The sequence below is a fragment of the Sciurus carolinensis genome, chromosome 16, assembly GCF_902686445.1.
Source record: "Sciurus carolinensis chromosome 16, mSciCar1.2, whole genome shotgun sequence".
Classification (NCBI taxonomy): domain Eukaryota; kingdom Metazoa; phylum Chordata; class Mammalia; order Rodentia; family Sciuridae; genus Sciurus; species Sciurus carolinensis.
Genome location: NC_062228.1, coordinates 23,650,964 through 23,670,381, shown reverse-complemented (window position 1 = coordinate 23,670,381; position 19,418 = coordinate 23,650,964).

Below are 19,418 nucleotides of genomic sequence, written 5' to 3'. Positions count from 1 at the left end.
CAGTTGCACAAAACTGACTACACAAATGATTACCATTGATAGCAATAAAAATGAGCATGGTCTGCTAAATATATAACTTTCTAATCTGTAGAAAAGTTGACACCAATACATTTTATTACCAAATAGGGATTCAACCAGTTTTACATTATGTTCATTTCAGCATTTCTGATTGCCTGATTTTTTTTTTGTCTTTGCAAGTCGTCTTTAAACCCATTTTTAGCATCTTGTTACCCCATTGTTTTATATACATTAGTAGACATTCTGACAGATTTCCATTTTCTATTTGTGTCATGACTAAACATTCTTATAAATTTTCCTTTAGAATTTCATGCAATATTTTTTAATTTTTTTTTACAGACTGCATTGTGATTCATTGTACACAAAAGGGGTCCATCTTTTTGTTTCTATGGTTGTGCACAATGTAGATTCATACCACTCGTATAATCATACGTGTACATAGGGTAATGAGGTCTGTCTCATTCCACCATAATTCATACCCCTCCTCATTTCCCTCTACATATAGTTCCTCCATTCTTCTCTTGCCCCCCACCCCATTATATATCATCATCCTCTTATCAGGAGGGAAAACATTTGGCCTTTGGTTTTTGGGGACTGGCTTATTTCACTTAGCATGATATTCTCCAATTCCTTCCATTTATCTGCAAATACCATAATATTATTCTTCTTGATGGCTGAATCATATTCGATTGTATATACAGCAGCTCAATTCACAATAGCTAGATTGTGGAACCAACCTAGATGCCCTTCAACAGATGAATGGATGGAGAAACTGTAGTATATATACTCATGCAATACTTTTAAATTTGTTTAGTGACTTGTAACATTCATTTGGCATGTATTTACAGAGTGCTTACTTCATCTTAGGTAGTGTGTGAGACACTGGTGCAAAAGGCAGGAAACATTCCAGTATTAAAGGATGTCATAATGTAGGACAGACATGTGTCAATGGGTAGAGTCACAAGACAAAATGACAACAAATTCCATTTAAAGACCTAACTGGCTTTCACTGTTATTGTAGAATTAAGCAACACCTCTTTCTAGAAAAGAGTATTCCCATGAGCTGAGCAGAGAAGGACTGAAGATGCAGAGGACAGAAGCAGGTCAGTCAGTTCCAAGTTATTTTCCTTTTAGAGTTTCAACAGAGGGGGATTCCTTATTATGCTGACTTGGGTTGACTGGAATCTCCTATTTTTTTGAAAATGTGCTTGTTTTAAAGTTCAGATTCATTAGTGGCACAAAGCCCAAGTCACTGATCTGGATTAGTCTGGTCAACTGAGGCCCAGGGCAGATGGCTACTTTGAAGTTATGATCCCTCATAAATTTATTTTGACAATACTTAACACAACCATTTATAAAAATTTTGGAATATATTGTGGAGGGAATAAATACTTGTAACATAACTAGAATTGTCTGGTTATATTACTAATTACATAAATTATAATTTATTACATTATGTAAATTACATACATTATATGCATTATGTATTGTATAAAATGTTAAATTATATATTCTATGTAAGATTATATAAATTATATTCTACATTATATACAGAATTATAATTTATATATAATTTATGTATAAATCTATATAATATATGAATTACAATTATATAAATATTCTATAGGCAATACTGCAAGATGTTTCTACATTTTTAGCTGAAATCTAGAAAAAGTTGCTACTTCACTGTGCATTATTAATGGTAAAGAAGTCTTTCAATATACAGGAATTAACACATTAAAAGATGGAGATGGAAAAGGAAGCAACTTTTGAGGCAGAAAGCTAAGAATAATGTGCTACCAGATGAGGAAAGATCGCGTAAACCCTTGCAGTCCCTGTTAAGTATTTTGATCATAAACATATAAATTAATATGTATATGCCTCAAATTCTATATCAAATTCCCCTTGCTATGGTTAAAAAAAACCTTTCCAGCAATACACGGAAGCGAGCATGGAGGGAGAATAGCCCAGATGTGGAAGGAGTGCTTTTGTTTGACATTGATTCATGGGAATGAGTTTGATTTCCCATTGGATGAATAAAAGATGCTCTGTGACTTCCAAGTGGGAATTACTGAAAAGAGTTACAGTGTACCCTCCCTATCTGTGGGTTCTATATCTAGGGATTCATCCAATTATCAAAATATTTTTCAAAAATTGAACTGAGTATGTCCACTATTTGGTCATTATTCCCTAAACAATGTAACACTAAGTGGTGTTAGGTATTTTAAGTATCTAGAGATGATTTAAAGTATAATGGAAGGATGTAAGTTATATGCAACTTTACATATGGGACTTGAACATACATCTATCTTGGTATCCACCAGGATCCTAGAACCATCTACCTGCAGCTATGAAGGGATGACTACACAAATAAAGCTCAGCTTTGAGAATGATCTCAGCACAGAAGTGGATACAAGGAGAAGAACCAAGTGTAGACACCTTCAGCATCACTGCCAATCTCAAGATTTGGTCTATGAATCTTATGTAGGAAATTCTCCACATATTTGAAAGATAGGCCAATGTAAGCTGATTCTGCAATTGTTCATTAAGAACTGACAGAGATAAATAGCAGGGAAGTCGGTATCAGCATCATCTTAAATGGAAGGATGCACAACCAAGAAGAATGGACCCATCATCAGAACAACCGTAACACAGAACTTAGGTGACTCTGTGAAAGATGCCTTCAACTCCCTGTTGATACAGAACTAGCTGTATTCCTACTCAATTTGAAAGAATTCTATAATCCCTCAGTTTCTCCCACTTCCAAAATTATATCCCACATTAGACCTTCCAACATTATTCAGTCTGGATTATGTCACACAAGCACCACATCGATGTACTTCTGCATGCTTTAATATAATAAGCTTGACTTTGGTCACTATAGATAAATATATTCCTGAATATCATCTATAGAAAAAGTTTCTAGTAACATTGGCACTGCTCACAAAACCAGTGACAGGGACAGCATCGTCCTTTTGGGGAGAATATCTAAAGTTCTTTCCTTCTTCAGATGAATGTATGTCTATCATCCCAAAGAATGAGAATTACTGAAATTAGATTGCCTCTCTTATAAGAGGTTTAGAGGAAAAGTCATGTTATAGCTATCAACTTGTAAACATTTTATAAAATACAATATTAAAATGTGTCAATGATAATAATGACAGTAGTTAGCATGGTACCACTGATTACTAGATATATGTTAGGTAAGCTTTAATCTTAGTTTTTTTATTCACTTGAATATTTTATTGTTCCTGTTCATAACATGATTTTACTAATCTATCAACATAGTTATTGTATGCTTTCATGTGGCAGGGACTACTTTAGGCACTGAGAATTAAGGGGAAAAATGATCATGATTTCTAATTGCAGACATCTTTAAATGTAAAACTAGAGTTCCAGATGTTGGAAGTCTTTCTGGAAATAGGTGGAATTTTTTTTTTTTTTTTTTTTTTTTTTTACATTTTTCTTAGTTGTTGATGGACCTTTATTTTATTCACTTATTTATATGTGGTGCTGAGAATCGAATCCAGTGTCTGACACATGCTAGGCAAGTACTCTACCACTGAGCCACAACCCCAGTCCCAGGTGGAATATTTTGCAATATTCTTAAACTATATAGAAATTTCTAGTCTTCTAAGAATTTCTGTAAGAATTCGATTCCCCTTCCTACCAGATCTGGGCCCACTTTTAAGAAACCATCTAAATAAAACAAGAAGGCAAATGGATTGAGTACTTCCTAAATAAGTGTGTACGGTATATATATAACTTTAAGAAAACCTCCAAGATATGGTCTAAAGGTGAAGAAACAGATTGACAGGCTACTGCTGGCCTAAACCCAGGCAGGTTATGAATGCAAAGGCTACAATGTGAGTCTGTCTTTTCAAAGTCCATTTTCTTTATCTCTCACCTTATTATCTTATGTTAGTAAAAAATTACTTTTTAGGGTTCTTTTCAGGACGATCATGTGGAATCAACAAACATTTCAGTAAAAGTGGCCAGATACCTGGCCTAATCTCATATACCTTCGTTCAATGACAGCTGCAGTGATTTTAGCTAAAGTTTCTGACCAAACACTGTAGCAGTTCCTAAAAGGAATCGCCTTGCAAGAAGTCTTTTTCAGAAAGCTGATCAGATCAACTCCCCAACAAAGAACAATTTGCAATCATGGAATCCACATATACTGCAGCTACAGGGAGCCTCTACAGCTCTGTGAAGAGTTATGGTTGTTTGAAATTGTCTTACCATGCAGGTGGAATTTGCCAAGCCCTCTATTTTCCTGCAGGTCCTCCCATGTTTCTACATCCCATTACATCGTTTTCTAGTTCCATCATACTCTTACTTACAAACCTCACCATTACAACATTAAAATGTTCATGCGGGCACTCTTCATACTATCCTTTTTCTACCTTGTTTTCCGGTCATATTATCTTAGTTTATAATTGACTCCTTAGTGTGGGTAATAGGTTTTTCTGAAATCCTTAAGGTTCCTCTGCAACGTTTTCTAAAAGTCTAAGATTCTCAAATGTTCATTGAATTAATGAATGAGTGTATCCTTTCAGTAAGGTAATATGCAATGTCAAGTTACTAATCAATTTAATCAGACAACATGATTTGATTTCTATTTTAAATTATATTCTATTTTAAACCCACTTGAAGTGAATTGAAAGTGAACAGGAATGAAAGTAGGGATGCAGAAAAATATAGTTCCGATGGGAGAAATAAGGAAGGGAAAAGTCCTTTTTACTCGTGAAACTTTAAAGAAGGTTTTAGATTATATTTTCTGATATTTACATGTATTTTCATGAACACTGCAAAATATTTCATGGCAGATAGTTACATCCCTGTTTTGCAAAGGAGATTAATGAAACTCAAAGTTTCCAAGTAATTGGCTTAATATCTCACAGCTAGAGCTGCGAACAAATTCTTGCTATGTTTGATGCTGAACTCTTGGTCTGTCAATGGTATTAAAGTGCCTACATCAATTACATAAGAATGAACACTGAAACTGAGGCAGAAAACCTGGTCACATGCTAGTTCCTGCCTATGTAATGATCTTTATTTATACTCTCTAAATACATAAAACTATATAAATAAATTACATCTGACATTAACTCCCAAAATGAATGAGCCAGCCCTAAGCCATTTTTCAATGTCAAACAATTTTTAACACTTTTGAGTTTTCTTTACGCTAAAGTTATTTTAAGGGAACATATCACATTACTTTTCATCAAGGGCTGGCTGGCCAGGATGGAGTTGGAGAGACTAATATTCAAGGAGCACTTCTGTCTGACTGCACTAAGCAGAGTAATGGCCTCTCAAAAATGTCTCCATCCTAATCCCTAGAATTTGTGTATGTTACATTACATGGTGAAAGGCAATTTAGACTATAAATGGATTTAAGGTTGCTAATCACCATGTATTCACAAGAGTCCTTTAAAAGTGGAGAAGGTTGGCAAATGAGTCAGAGGGAAGTGTAATGATAGATTCATGTAGCCATTGCTGACTCTGAGAATGGAAGGGGTCACAAGCCAAGGCAGGCAGGCTCTAGAAGCTGGACCTGGTTAGGAAACAGTCTTTGGTAGAGCCTCCAAAGGGAACCATAATAACCGTATCTCAAGGTATCTCAAAGGTCAAGCAGAAAAGGGATTTCCTTTCATATGGATGAATAAACAAGTAAAGAAATCATTTTATTTTGCATTTTAGAAGCTTTGACACCTTGATGCCTTGATCTTGTAGGAACTGGACCTCTCAGATCTAAAGAATACCTAGAGAAAGTGAACAACTCACTTGTCGAGTGCTCCTTTCATAAGTAACCAACCAATCTGGAGCCAACCACCTCCTTTACTGGGTTCTCACAGGGCTTTTTATGCAGGAGGGTGGGAGACGTTATTGTCCCACCTTGAAAACCTCAGGTCAAGTACCAGACAACTAAGGACAGTGTGTTCCAGAGCCTGCTGAAGTTACTCAACCTAGCCAACCCTGAAGCCTCATGCATTCCTTCCTGTGGAATAATGGTAAAGGCTCCTCCCTCTGCCTCCCCTCCCAGGGCTTTCCCTTGTGTCCCTCTGTGGCTTTCTGCACCTCCAGCTTTCAGGAATCTGTGAGTTTAAGAAATTTCTTTGAATCCCTGTGTATCTTACCAAAGCTAATTAGAACAAATCCCAGGCACCCTTTTAAAACAACAAGGCTAGAAAGAGCCAGGTGCGGAGGCATGGTATGAGCAGGAGGCATGAGGGACTGCTATTTGGCAGTGTCCCCCCCACCCCCAGGTCAGTCATGGCTCATCAGGAGCCATTCAGGAGGCTAGTGCCCTGTCCCCATGCTCAAGGGTAGGCCAGCATGCAGGGTTAAGGAGATAAGGCCAATTATTAAAGTTCATCAAGAGAAGTAAGTGGACCTTTCTGGGTGGACTAAATCAGTTAACAGAAACAGTTCAGCAAATAATTTGAGATTAAAAAAAATATAAGTTCAGAGGGTCTGTCTTGTCCTGTTATAGACACAAGGAATCATCTTTTAATTTTATCTAAGTCATGTGTAGAAGGATGGTTTGGGGCATTGTTTCCAGTACCATAAAAGGAACAGGGATAATTCTTGACTTTCCCTGTTTCTGTTTTTTCAGGAACACTGGGCTCAGGAAAAGTTCTGCATTGTCTTACTCTTTATGGATAAGATAAATCTTATCATGGCATGTTATTTAACTCTACCTTTTAACTTCTTTTTCTACCATTGAGAGCTATAACAGTGTTTTGGGGAGTAGGATAAAGTAAAATGCAAGAGTCAATTGTAAATACTGTTTGTGAGATTCCAGTAGACTCAAAACCAACTTTGATCAAATAACTTAGGGTTAAAATAAACATTCCTTCTTGCAGGAATTATTGCAATCTGTCTCAAATCACTTGTGGAATATTGATTCATTTTTTATGTTATGAGACTGGGCTCCCAAAGTTAACCTTAAGCAATCTAAGTCATTCTTGACATTTTTTCTGAGTCTAATACAGATGATTTGAAGATAATTGTACCTTTGGGTTTCTATGTCTCCAAACCATTAAATGCCACAATGGTCTGTTTTACTCCAGTAAACACTGCACCTCAACCACCACTCTACTGATTGGTGACCAGTTGGTAAAGTAGAGAAGGAGTGAGGGAGAAAAATGTGCCAAGAATTAACTTTGATGTACAAGTGTGCCCTCCTGGGGTCTCAATCACAGAACAGCGAGGAAATCATAACATAATGAAATTGCATTCATGCATATTCACTTAGAAGGGATATTATTTAATATTAACAATATCCCAAGTCATCATGATTTAGCTAATAAGCCAGCAAACAGCAATTCATATTGGGATTGTTTGACTTCCTGTCAAATAGCTACATTCTTGTACATGCAGAAAGAATGGAATAAACAACTTAACTGAGAATTAATGAATTGGAAAATACCTGAAAAGCTTTGTCTGTGATGTGGGTTCTTGGAAGAATTCCAAGTAGTAGTCTTGATTTTGATTAATATTACAATTTATCCTGTTAAAGAAGTACCTCATAAATACTCATGAAGCATTTTATTAGATGATTGTAAATACTTAAAATCTTATTTTGCAATCCTTTTCATCACAAAGAAAAAGAACAGGCTGTGAGCTGTATGTCATTTTGCTTTCTTCATTGCCAACCAAAGTCACATCACCTGTTTTATTTGCACAAGGTTAATGTTCTTATAAATCTGTCCTTTATGACTAATGTATAGAACTGATGCTGTAATGACACATCCTCCCCAACACCCTGCATGGCACATCTTCCCAATCGTCACCACAGTTATGTGTTCATGACAATCAGCATCTACTCACACCAGTTTAGACAACATTTGATGATGTGGTACATCCAGCAAGCTGGAGGAGAAAATACTAAAAGCAACATCTCAAAACTCATAAGAGGAAAGTTTTGTAAAACTTTTACAATATTAACCGTTCTTGCCCTTCTCTACATTACAATAACCATCCTCCTTCTTCCATGCACCACCTACACCCTTCTAGTTTCTTCCCTACATAGACACATCTTCATTATCCTAAAAGTTCACATCATAAAACAATAAAACCAGGTAAGTAACACTTGCATTTGCCTGTCTAAAGGAACATAAGAAATGACTTACCAGGGATGGCGATTTGGTCCAACCAGAGACTGGGGGGCCCTTGACGCCACACACAGGACTTGCAGATTTACCGTTTTCTAATAAGTTCTCTGTGCAGGTGATAGTTTTGTCTCCGACATCCATTTAAAACAAGTTTACATCAGTTGCAATTGAGTTGAAACATTTCTTTAAAGGAAGCTGAACTGCCTTTTTCCTTTATTTGGGCCTTCCTCCATTTTCCCAAATATCCAGAAGGCCTCTTGTTTGTGAGCTCAGTCCGATCCATTTGGTCCAATCAGAACTCAGACCTTTTCGCTCAAGTCTGCCTGTTGAGAAGTCTTTAGAGATGCTAGCACTGATTCTAGAAATTATCTAGAACATTTTCGCAGTCCTGAGTCTCCCAAATGTGTTTTAGCCATCACCTAGGCATGTTTATGCAAAATATAAATTCCAAGGCCTGCTCTCAATTTATTGAATTCTAAAAGATGGAGGACACCAGTATTTTCAAATAAACTCTCCACCTAATTATCCACAGGTCTGGCCAATTCAGCAAAACCTCTATTCCTACCGGGTGGTTTCTTCTTGAACTAAGACATGGTACTTTCCGAGCCATCTTCTATGGCTACCATCATTGCTTCACACCACAAAAAAAGTTTCACTCCTTGGCCTTTGAATCCTACACTTATTCCAAAATTTAACTCCTGGCATTTTCCCTGAGCACAGAGGGGAATAAAATCACAATTCAAAAATGCACTCTTCCTCAGCCTTCCCCTTCTGGGAAGAGACATTTTCCCATTAACGACTTCCAAGCATGGAAATCAATAAATAAGAAACAGCTCCTTCCTTCAAAAGCAGCAATTGTTCCCTCTCATGATTCCATGTTTCTTTCCCTGACTTGTCACAGTGATGGCATTATTCATTTCAACAGAAGTGCAGCTGCTTATTGTTACCATTCAAACAATTTTGGTAAACACATCACACTAGACTTCCCTCCGGGACAGCAGTTTTCAATTTTTTCTGGTCTCTTGAATCTTTTATACTCAAAAATTATCAAGGACTACAAAGAAGTTTTCTCTATGTGGATTGTATCTCTTGATAGTCAATGTATAATTTAAAAATGGAGAACCTCTTAAAATGTTAGTTCTCATGCAGTCCTAAGGGATTGTCTTGTCCACTCTGGCCAGTATAACCAAATGCCATAGACTGAGTAGCTTACAAATTGTAGGAATTTATCTCTTGCAGTTCTAGAGGTTATAAGTCCAACATCAGGGTGCCAGCGTGGTCCGGTTTTGGTGAGAGCCCACTTCCTGTAGACAGCCTTCTTCTCAAGTCAACCTCACCACAGAAGTGAACGTTCTCATGCTCATGCGCTCTGTGGACGCTTTTATAGGGACTGCCCACAAGGGCTCCACCTCCTCACCTAATCAATTCCAGAAGGCCCACCTCCTAATACCATCCCCTGAGAAATAAGGATTTCAACATTTGAACTTTGGAGGGAGATACACAGTACTGAGGACACGGCACAGGCAAACATAATTAACCTAAAATGAAAATAAGAAATTAAAAATGTGGTGTCATTGTACATTTCTTCCAAACTCATGTCTCAATAAGATAGCTGGGTTCTGATATCTGCTTCTCCATTTGTCTGTTGCTGAAGGTATTCTCTCTGAGGTGTGCTGTTGGAAGGGGAAGGACCTCAGCCACCTCCTAGAAAGGTCTCTGGAAAATCCAGGCATCCTGGACTACTGGTCCATTAATCCCTCTGAGAAATTCTGAATTTAAAAACAAATAAACCTGTTTCACATTCTTTAACCCAGACATTATTAAATCTGTTGGAATTACAAAGGTTATTGGCCTGAGGGCATTTGATGTTGGGTTTGGATTTCAAAATCTTAATTAAGGTTTATTTGCCTTGGTCACAAATTTTGAACGGGTTTTGTTGTTGTTGTTGTTGCTGTTGTTGATTGGTTTGCCCTTTGCCGGAGGCACCTAACTATTCCAACTGTTGTTTAGAATAGTAAAGTCCTTTGCCCAGCTCTGCCTTCCTTTGAAGAGAAGTCTAAAAGAGAATTGGTGCTGATGGATCTTTCTACCCGTCTTCTCTGCACACTGGGATGGTTCTCTCTGTCTAGAGTACTCTAGCTTTTTAATCCTATTTTCAGGAAGCATCTCAGCTAGCAACTTAAGCAGAAGGCAAATGTAACAGAAGAGAATCATTATTATAGCACATAGAGTTGGCATTCTGATAAACACAAATAACTCCCTACCTTATCCTTTTCACATCAGTCTTTCCTGCTTGAACATTCTTTCCACAACATATCACATTACTTCTGCTTTAAGAAGTAATCATTATTAATTTTGTAGATTTAAAAAATGATAACATGTCTAAAGAGCTAGGAATAATTAGCTAAACCATTGACTGCCACACCTACCCATATCCTCTGTAGCACTGTTTGGAATATGTGATTTTAGATGACCCCTACTAAAACCTCTAAGAAGCTATTGGTGGCCTCCTGAGGGTCACTGGGCAATGCTGACATCATGTCATTCATAAGATGTAACCTATCCCTCTGTATTCCACATTTTTACATATAAAACCATGTAGCAATCTATTTTATAGGTATATTAGATACAGATGACACTTCTAACACAACAGAAGGTTTCTCTCTCTGACAAATTACAAATTTAATCAAGCAGTTTGGTAATTCTTTCCAAAATGACCACTTTTCATTTTGCACTATTTCTGATGATGTGGGTAATCAAAAAGCTAATAAAAGTTAACAAAATTAGAAATATATATGTGTATGTACACAAACAAACACATATATACATATATGAACCAAGCAAACACACACATAGAGGGCACAGGAGACTTAACTGTGATTAATTCAACTAATATATTGATCATCCACTATATGCAGATCACTATTTCAGGCATGTGGAATAGAATAAGCTACAGTCTGTGGCCACACAGCGTTTATGCTCTATTGAGAAGGCAGTATTATTGCCAAGTTGGATTACTACTATTATGGCAAATATTAAAGTATTGAATGAATACAAAGGAAATAACAAATAATTCCAACAATGTCTAATATAGAATTTATAAAGAAAGACATTTATCAATAACTATTTTGAAATTTGACCAGTGGAGTTTCCACATTAAAAAAAAGAATGGGATCCAAGATAGCAATATAAGAAAATATAGAGTATGTTTAGGTGTATTTTGGAAATTTTCTGCTTCAGAGATTTGTAGATTATAGTCAGTGTTTTAGAAAGGGTATTTTTCTCTTATGAATTGTATTCACTCAGAATTAGATTAAGGACTTTTTAGACCAGAAGTCATTGGAACTCAATACGGATGAGCAGTTGTCAAAAGCTAATAACTTGCACTGATTATTTATGATCCCATTGAAGTTTCTTTAATTAAGCTGGCTTTCATAATCCCTTTCTAATGCCTTATCAACTTGATTCGTATCTGTGTAAGCGCTGGCTGCTGCAAACCAGGGGGTCTGTCATGAGACTCAAGATGATACAAAAGAATTTTAGACTTAAATGAAGAGTTGATTAGCTAGCTAGCCGCTAAGTGTGAGTTATGGTAAGAGCTGGTCTCTTGCATTGAAGTTCATATCCTGAGATATTGGCACATAATGCTTCACTCCTGAAATTGGATCACCTGTTCTAATACCACCAGACAATCCTTTACCATTATCCAATGCATGGATTTAGAAGAAATCAACATAGGCTCCTGGCTGCTATTAAGCCATCACCTTTACATCTCCTCTCAGATTTCTTAGAACATGTTCCTAAGATGCCATCTGTCATGACTTTACTAGGGTTCAGCAAACTTTTCCTGCAAAGAGCCAAATAATAAATATTTGGGCTTCCTGGGCCATATGGTGTCTGTTGCAACGGCTCACCTCTATCACTGTAGCACAGAGGCAGTCAACAGCATATGTAAATGAGTGAGTGCAGCCAGATTTGACCTGGGTGCCATGTTTTTCTGACCCCTGCACTCAACTTTTGGGCTTGTGGAGTGAAAACCTTAATGAATCCTAGTAAGGGAAATTAAGAGGGAAGAAGGAAAGAATGCTAAAGAGACAAAGTACAACGAGGAAGTCCCAGTTTCAATGCCGTTGATACGTCCAAGAATAAAAGGGGAAAAATAAAAGGAAAAAATAAAAGTCACAGGTAACATCAGTAAAACAGAAAACGTCATTGTGCTACATCAGCTCCATCCTTACACATCAAAACAGAGTTTGTCATCATTGGATTCACCCTCAGCATCAGAATTACCTGGGAGTCACCTTAAACATGCAGTTTGGAACCCAGACCTCTTGGATTCTACCTTGAAGGTGGACCTTTGAGCTGTGTCAAGTGTAACAAGACTCTAAGGAAATTGTCATACACACTCAGGCTTAGCAAGTGTTGTGGTAACCTTGAAGAATGTGGGTCCATTCCTTAGCCCCCTAATTGTTAACTTCGCTTTTTTAGCACCATGTAAAGTCTCAGGGAAGAGGGCAAAGAGTTGCCCACTGCCTATTAATTGATACTTTGTTCTGTTAATGCCTCTATTTACTCTCACCTGCCAGGCCTTAATCTTCAACTTCATTCATTATAGGAAGAACCACTCTTATTAGTAAACACATCTGATCCTGATTTCCATACTCAACCAAAAACAGAAGTCCAAAGTCTTTTACTTAGCAGATTTTCTCCTGTGAAATGTGATCTGAGCATTAAGGAGAAAACTTTAATTATGGAAAGATTCTTCATGGTATTATTTTCATATGCATGTCTTTAAAGTAATACAGTTTAGATTCTGGAAATATCCCACTGGATGGAAAAAAATACAAAAAAAAATTAAGCATGTAGATAAACATTTATTGAGAAGCAAAGCAAAATAAGATACTTAGAAGAAAATGTTTTTGGTTTCTCTACATTTGAAGCAAAAACAAATGTATTGCAAGTGAAGAGATGGGGTAATATTCTTTTATTCTACCTTTAAATGAGGAAAAAATGTATCATTTTGGAGGACACCTTACTCTGTGTGTATTTGTGTTAATGGATTTAATCATGATGCAACTTGACACTTAAAATAACAACTCAGAGATGCGAATCTTATAGAGAGGGTTATCCAGTAGATAGAATCTTAAATAAAACATTTTTTTAAAAATAGGCAGCACAGGGGATGCAGCTTGGTGGTAGAGCACTTGCCTAGCATGCGTAAGGCCCTGGGTTCAATCCCCAGCACAGTAAAAAAATTAAAATAATTGACAAAAGTTTCAAACATAATGGTAAATCACTTTTATAATCTGGTATATTCCTACTAAAGTGAATTTATATATTATTTTAAGTCATTTTATTCTTAGGAACAAAGTCCAATACAAATTGGGCTCAAATTTAATTTCTTTTGTCACAGGATGGACTTGAGAAGCGACTTTTGTTTTCTTTGATTTCAGAATAGCTTTGAATGATCTCCTCTTAAGAATACAGAAATGGTTTTTCAGTCTTTTGTTGTTTCCTTGTTAATCCCCTAAGACTTCTGAATTCTATTAAGTAATTTTTATCTTACTTGTCCTTTTTTTTTCTTGTCCACTTTTCTCTGCTGGACTTTGGGATTTATGCAAATCTCATCAAAAGTAGACTGTCCTGCTTAAGAATAATACTCATTTTTTTTCTACTTCTGTTTTAACCTGAGTTTCTTGATCCCATCACTTTTGGTCCAGAAGCTCAAGTTCATCTTGAAGAAAAGTTATTTATTTCTCAGGGGATATGATTATATCATTTTTTCTCTCTCTCCTCCAATGACTTATTGAAATAGATTTCTGGGGACTAATTTACATTAATTCCAAAGTATGACTCTGAGGGCATGAACATTAATTGAAAGACTATTTTTATCACCTTATGCTCTCCTTAAAAAATAAATGACACTTTTTCCTACATTTAATTCAACTTTTACTTTTGACTAGGGTATTAAATGTCAGAAATTACACTTCTGTGTATGTGTGTCTGTTTAATAATTCTCTAACAAATGCAATTAGTCTTAAGAGAACAGTTTATGCTGTGTTTCTTTGAATTCTGCCAAATAAATTCATTTCTGATGATAAAAGTCTCTAAGTACCCTAACTTTAAGATATCAGTAGTTTACAAACATACCTATCCATAAGAAGTAGCCCATATAAGGAAACCTTCAATTTACATTCAGAGTTTACAACACCAACATATGTATGATGGATATAAAAAAAAATTTTAGCTTTATGAAAATCAGGTAATAACAATTATACTAACATTCATTGAGTCATTGGTTATTACTGAATATAGGCCCTTTGTGATTTAATCATCACAACAATCCTAAGCAGATATTCTTAATATTATCATTTTATGTAAACTGTACAAAAATCATAAATCTCATAGTAGTAGGACCAGAATTCTAATTTAATCATATTGACACAAAAACCTCTGCCATTGACCCCATATTATACCTGCATATCCCAAAGAAATTTTTTTCAAAAATATAAAATAATTTTCTCTACAGATCTCCCATCATCTCCATGAAGTCAAATGCATTGGTCTTAGGAAAGGATTCTGATTATGGTGTTTATATCAGATTTAGTATTGTTAGATTTAAACTTGGTTTGGTAAAGAGTTTACCACCTCAAAGTGGATCTGTTTTGGGATGGCTCCAACCCCTGTATGAGCCATTTTATCTGCAGACTGCAGTGCTGCTACCAGATCATCTTCCTTGGACTCCACAATTAAAAAAAAAAATCAATTAATTCCTCAAGTGTTTATTAATAAATGAAAAATGAACTCATGAAGTGAAACAATGGCCCCTGAAATGAAGAAATCCCAACTTCACATAAACAAATTAAGGTAATTGAAGAAGCAATTTCTAGATAAAGTATAATTTGTTTTCTACTTGAAAAAGGTAAAACTGCCTTTTCTTATTTCAGAAATTGAGAATCTTTTTCCTGATCTCTGATTTCTCACACACATGCCCACACAGCACAGCATGTCAATAGGTACTTCATCTTAGAAGTTCTATTCTGCACAGAGAATTATGGCATGCCATAGGTCCCTGTAGGGTATGTTCCACCACGGGGCATGTTTCCAGTGTACCAACAGATGCTCTGGAATGAGGTTTTCCATTACCTACTTCCACTAAGAGCACCATTATTAAACTCTACCACAGCAAGATGATTTGGTATGATTTATGGACATATAATTCACATATAAAATGTTGCACATATTTAAGGTATATATCTCAATAAGTTTGGGCATAAGCATAGACCTGTGTACAACTACCACAATCCAAGTCTGTCACTTTAAAATTTTTCCTTGTGTTCTTCTGAATGTGTGTGTGTGTGTGTGTTTTCATTTTTGGTAAAAATACAACATAATAGCTATCTTCTTAACATATTTCAAAATACCACATTGTTAATTATACACAGTGTGCACAATACTATGTTGTCAATCATAGGTAATAGTGTAACAGTTCTCTAGAATCTTCACATCTATACCCATCAAAAAACCAGTTCCTTATATTCCCTTCCCCCAGGGTCCTGATAACCATTTTGGTTACCTCCTGTACATGGAATTGTGTAGTATTAATTCTTTACTGTGATTGGTTTCTCTCATTCAGCATATGTTGTCATGCATGGACAGATTTCCTTCTTTTTCAAGATAGAATAGTAGTGTGTGTGTGTGTGTGTGTGTGCGCGCGTGTGTGTGTGTAACACATATTCTTTATGCATGCATCTGTTAATGGATCATTATTTTCATGTCTTGGCTATTTGTAAGTAATGCTGCAACAAACATGGAATTACAGGTATCTCCTGCACGTCTGTCAATTTTTAAAAATATCTCTAAATATTTAAATATATGATTGATCCTAATACATGTTAGAATTACAATAAAAGTCAACATTTCTTAAAAATGCCAAAATTCACAAATATGCTGGGTACCATTTTATTGCTGAAGAGATTAAGAAACTTGGGTTCAACATATCATCCCAATTTATTTTATGTATATTTGTTCAGTTTTATTAAAATTATCTGATAGATTAAAACAAAAATATTTGAATCTTAAGGATCAATTTGTGCCATTTGGAATCTTCAAAAAATTAACCACAAATTCTATTCATGCTCCTGTACTCTGAATAACTATGGGAATTCTTTCTGTAGATCCAAGTCAACCACACTCACATTGAGCTCAAGAACTACTTCAGATAGGTTACAGAGGAAGAAATTTTGTCACTTCGATATATTATTCTTTTAAAATATTCAGAACATTTCAGATGTAAACAGAGGACATTAGATTGAGTGCTAGGCCACCTATGCATACTCAAAGAGCTTTATATATCCTTCAGGAAGCAAACCAGAGTGACTCAATGAGAAGGTACAGAAAATGAACTATAGTGAATGAAGGGAGACTGGAAGGACCTTCCATCTGAAAACTAAATAACATTATGCCATTGTAAATTCTTGGAGGACAAATAAAGGAATTTAACACCATGTGCACTATAATCCTCTAAAATATTTCTATACATATAAAAAATGTGACCTAAGATGTACTTTTGGTCAGTTCTTGAACTTACCATATGCCAAATAGGAGTCTACAGCTCTCATTGTTTTAAAGGCTATCCATTTGTGTACAATGAATCAAAATGCGGTCTGTAAAAAATTAAAAGCTAAATAAAAAATAATAATTAAAAAAAAGAGTATTTAGCTCTCTCTGCTTCCTGGCAACATGTTCTGGACTGTTCATCTACCACACCCTTCCACCATGATATTCTGCCTCATTTATGGCCCAGAGCTATGTAGTTGGCTAATCCTGGACTGAACCTCTGAAATCATAAGCCAAAATAAACTTTTCCTCCTCTTAATAAAAAGAAGGGATTATTAAGCTAACAGAAGAATGAAGACTCTGATCCTACAGTACATTGCAGTACCTGTTTATGTGTGTATAGGTGTATTACTCTACCTACCTACAAGTGTTCTGTATTTCAAAATGAATTTATATGATTCATGGATAAACATCACAAATTCAATATACTACTGTGAAATAAATTTTTAAGAATTTTTTCTTTATAAGTCAGTTTGTCCTACATAAAATATGTGTTAATCATCTGAAAGAGAGGAGAATCTATTTTCTATAAATGAAGTCAAAATGAATATTGGACCTTTCTAAAAACCCTATATATTTAAACAATGAAATCAACATCTTAGTTTATTCTCTTAGTTATCTTATTCTCTAGTTTACTTGTAAAACTTTCCAAGTCTAAAGTTTGTACTTGTTTCACAAAAGGACAGCAGTACCTGCAAAAACATTCAGGTCAAAATAGACCTCTTTCCTCACTTTCTTTACCAAGCATCAAACTTTCTTCTTTCAACTCTTTTCTACCATATTTTATTTATGGTAACTCCTTGCTCACCCAGATATCAAATATGTAATAATTTCATAGCTATGTTCCCAAAAAGTAAAGAAATAAACAAAGTTTTGAACAATGAAAGCAGATGCCTTGAAGTCCATGCACATAGTCTTTGATGCATCTGCAGAAACTTAAGATATAGTTCAAACATTCTTTGGGACAGTGGCACACAGCTGACTGTGGATAATGACAACTAAAGAGCACCAAGAAACAACAATACACAGCATGCTGGGGTCATTTAGGACAGGGGCAAATCCACTCTACCTATCAATAAACCCTGCAGGTGTCCTGAATTTTGGAATCAGAATTGGTAATAGTGTTGTCTCTAGTCTCTAAGCAACTGAAACAATTTTGCAACTATGTCCCTTAAATCCTCCCTTGTTTTCACAGACTATAGAATAGTCATCAGTTGTTAAATTTATTTTGCAAACATTTATTGACTTTGAATCACAAATGAGACTCTATGATAGGTATATTTTGCCTTAGATGGCAGGTAAATGTGCATTGGTATGCCAATATATGTATTCACATGTATGTATGCATGTACATAAATAAACATCTATACACATTTTTGCATACATGCATGTGTACATTTACTTGTACTTTACATGTACTTTTATGAATGTGTTGTTTTATGATGTTGACTATACTTCATAAACAAAGTACGAGGGGAAATAAACATCTGACTCCTGTAAAAATGTTATTTTCTTTCTTTACTGGCATTTTGCTAATCCTTAGTGATAATCGAAGAGTGAACAATGAATTCTTATCCCAACATTACCCATTAGTGTTATTTAACTTATTTCGTGAATTTCTTTTTCTCTGATGATTAGTGATCTCTAGTTTGTTCCTAAATTCCTACTAGTTGGCAGTAATTTTCACGATGACCACTCCTTTGCCTTCCATTGCTAGTGAGTTTAGAATATCTGCACAAATTACCTCTGTTTGGGCTATGCATTGGATGATATAGTTAATAGCTATGATTATAGATCTGATAGCACTGTCAGATCCAGTGTCATGATTTGGTCTGATTTACCTGGGTTTCTGGATGTCCTGTGTCACTGGTTGACAAGATGCCCACACATGAGCTATGCTGGATGATATTCTCTGGCAGATGTATTATCCCTACGAATTGAAGTAAACCTGCTTCTTTTTTCCCAGGAAGATTTATCTTGAAAGTGACATTACTTCTATAAAAGACCCGTGTGTGCAGAGAATGATATCTTCTGTTTAAACAGGAATAGATTTAAGGCTTTATTGTGTTGTATGCCATTATTTATGATCTGCATTTTAAAGAAATCAGGGATTCTTACACAGAACGTGAAGCTCCCGTTTCCTGTTTAGTGTCTGAATTTCCTCTGCTAATTCTTCAGCCAAAGGTGATATAGCCATCTGTTTGACCACCTGCAGTAATGAGGTCAGTATTCTCTTTCATTTAAGGCAGGTAAGATTTTTCAAAAGATGAAATTATTAGACTGTGACTCTTTAATCAACTGTAAATACATCTTACTTTTTGACTCAAGTTTTCTGTCCTACTTTCACATAAGTACTACCCTCCATCCTAGAATATCTCCTACTTGACTTAGCTAGGCAAGATCTCTGCTGAGAAATACCTGCTCAACATCCTCCAGTCCTGGGAAGGGTAATAAGACCCTTCACAGGGATGCCTCACTGATGATGCAGAAGCACAATTTTGTAGTCTGGTCACAATTCAGTGGAGATGCCATCTGTAATTTAATATTTTGCTTATCTACTAGAACTCAGAGGAACTTTCTTATATGGAAGACCTACTACTAGGAACTTAGGTTATATTCATTCACTCATTTTTCAGAAATTTTCCTTTGAAAATTTCTTAA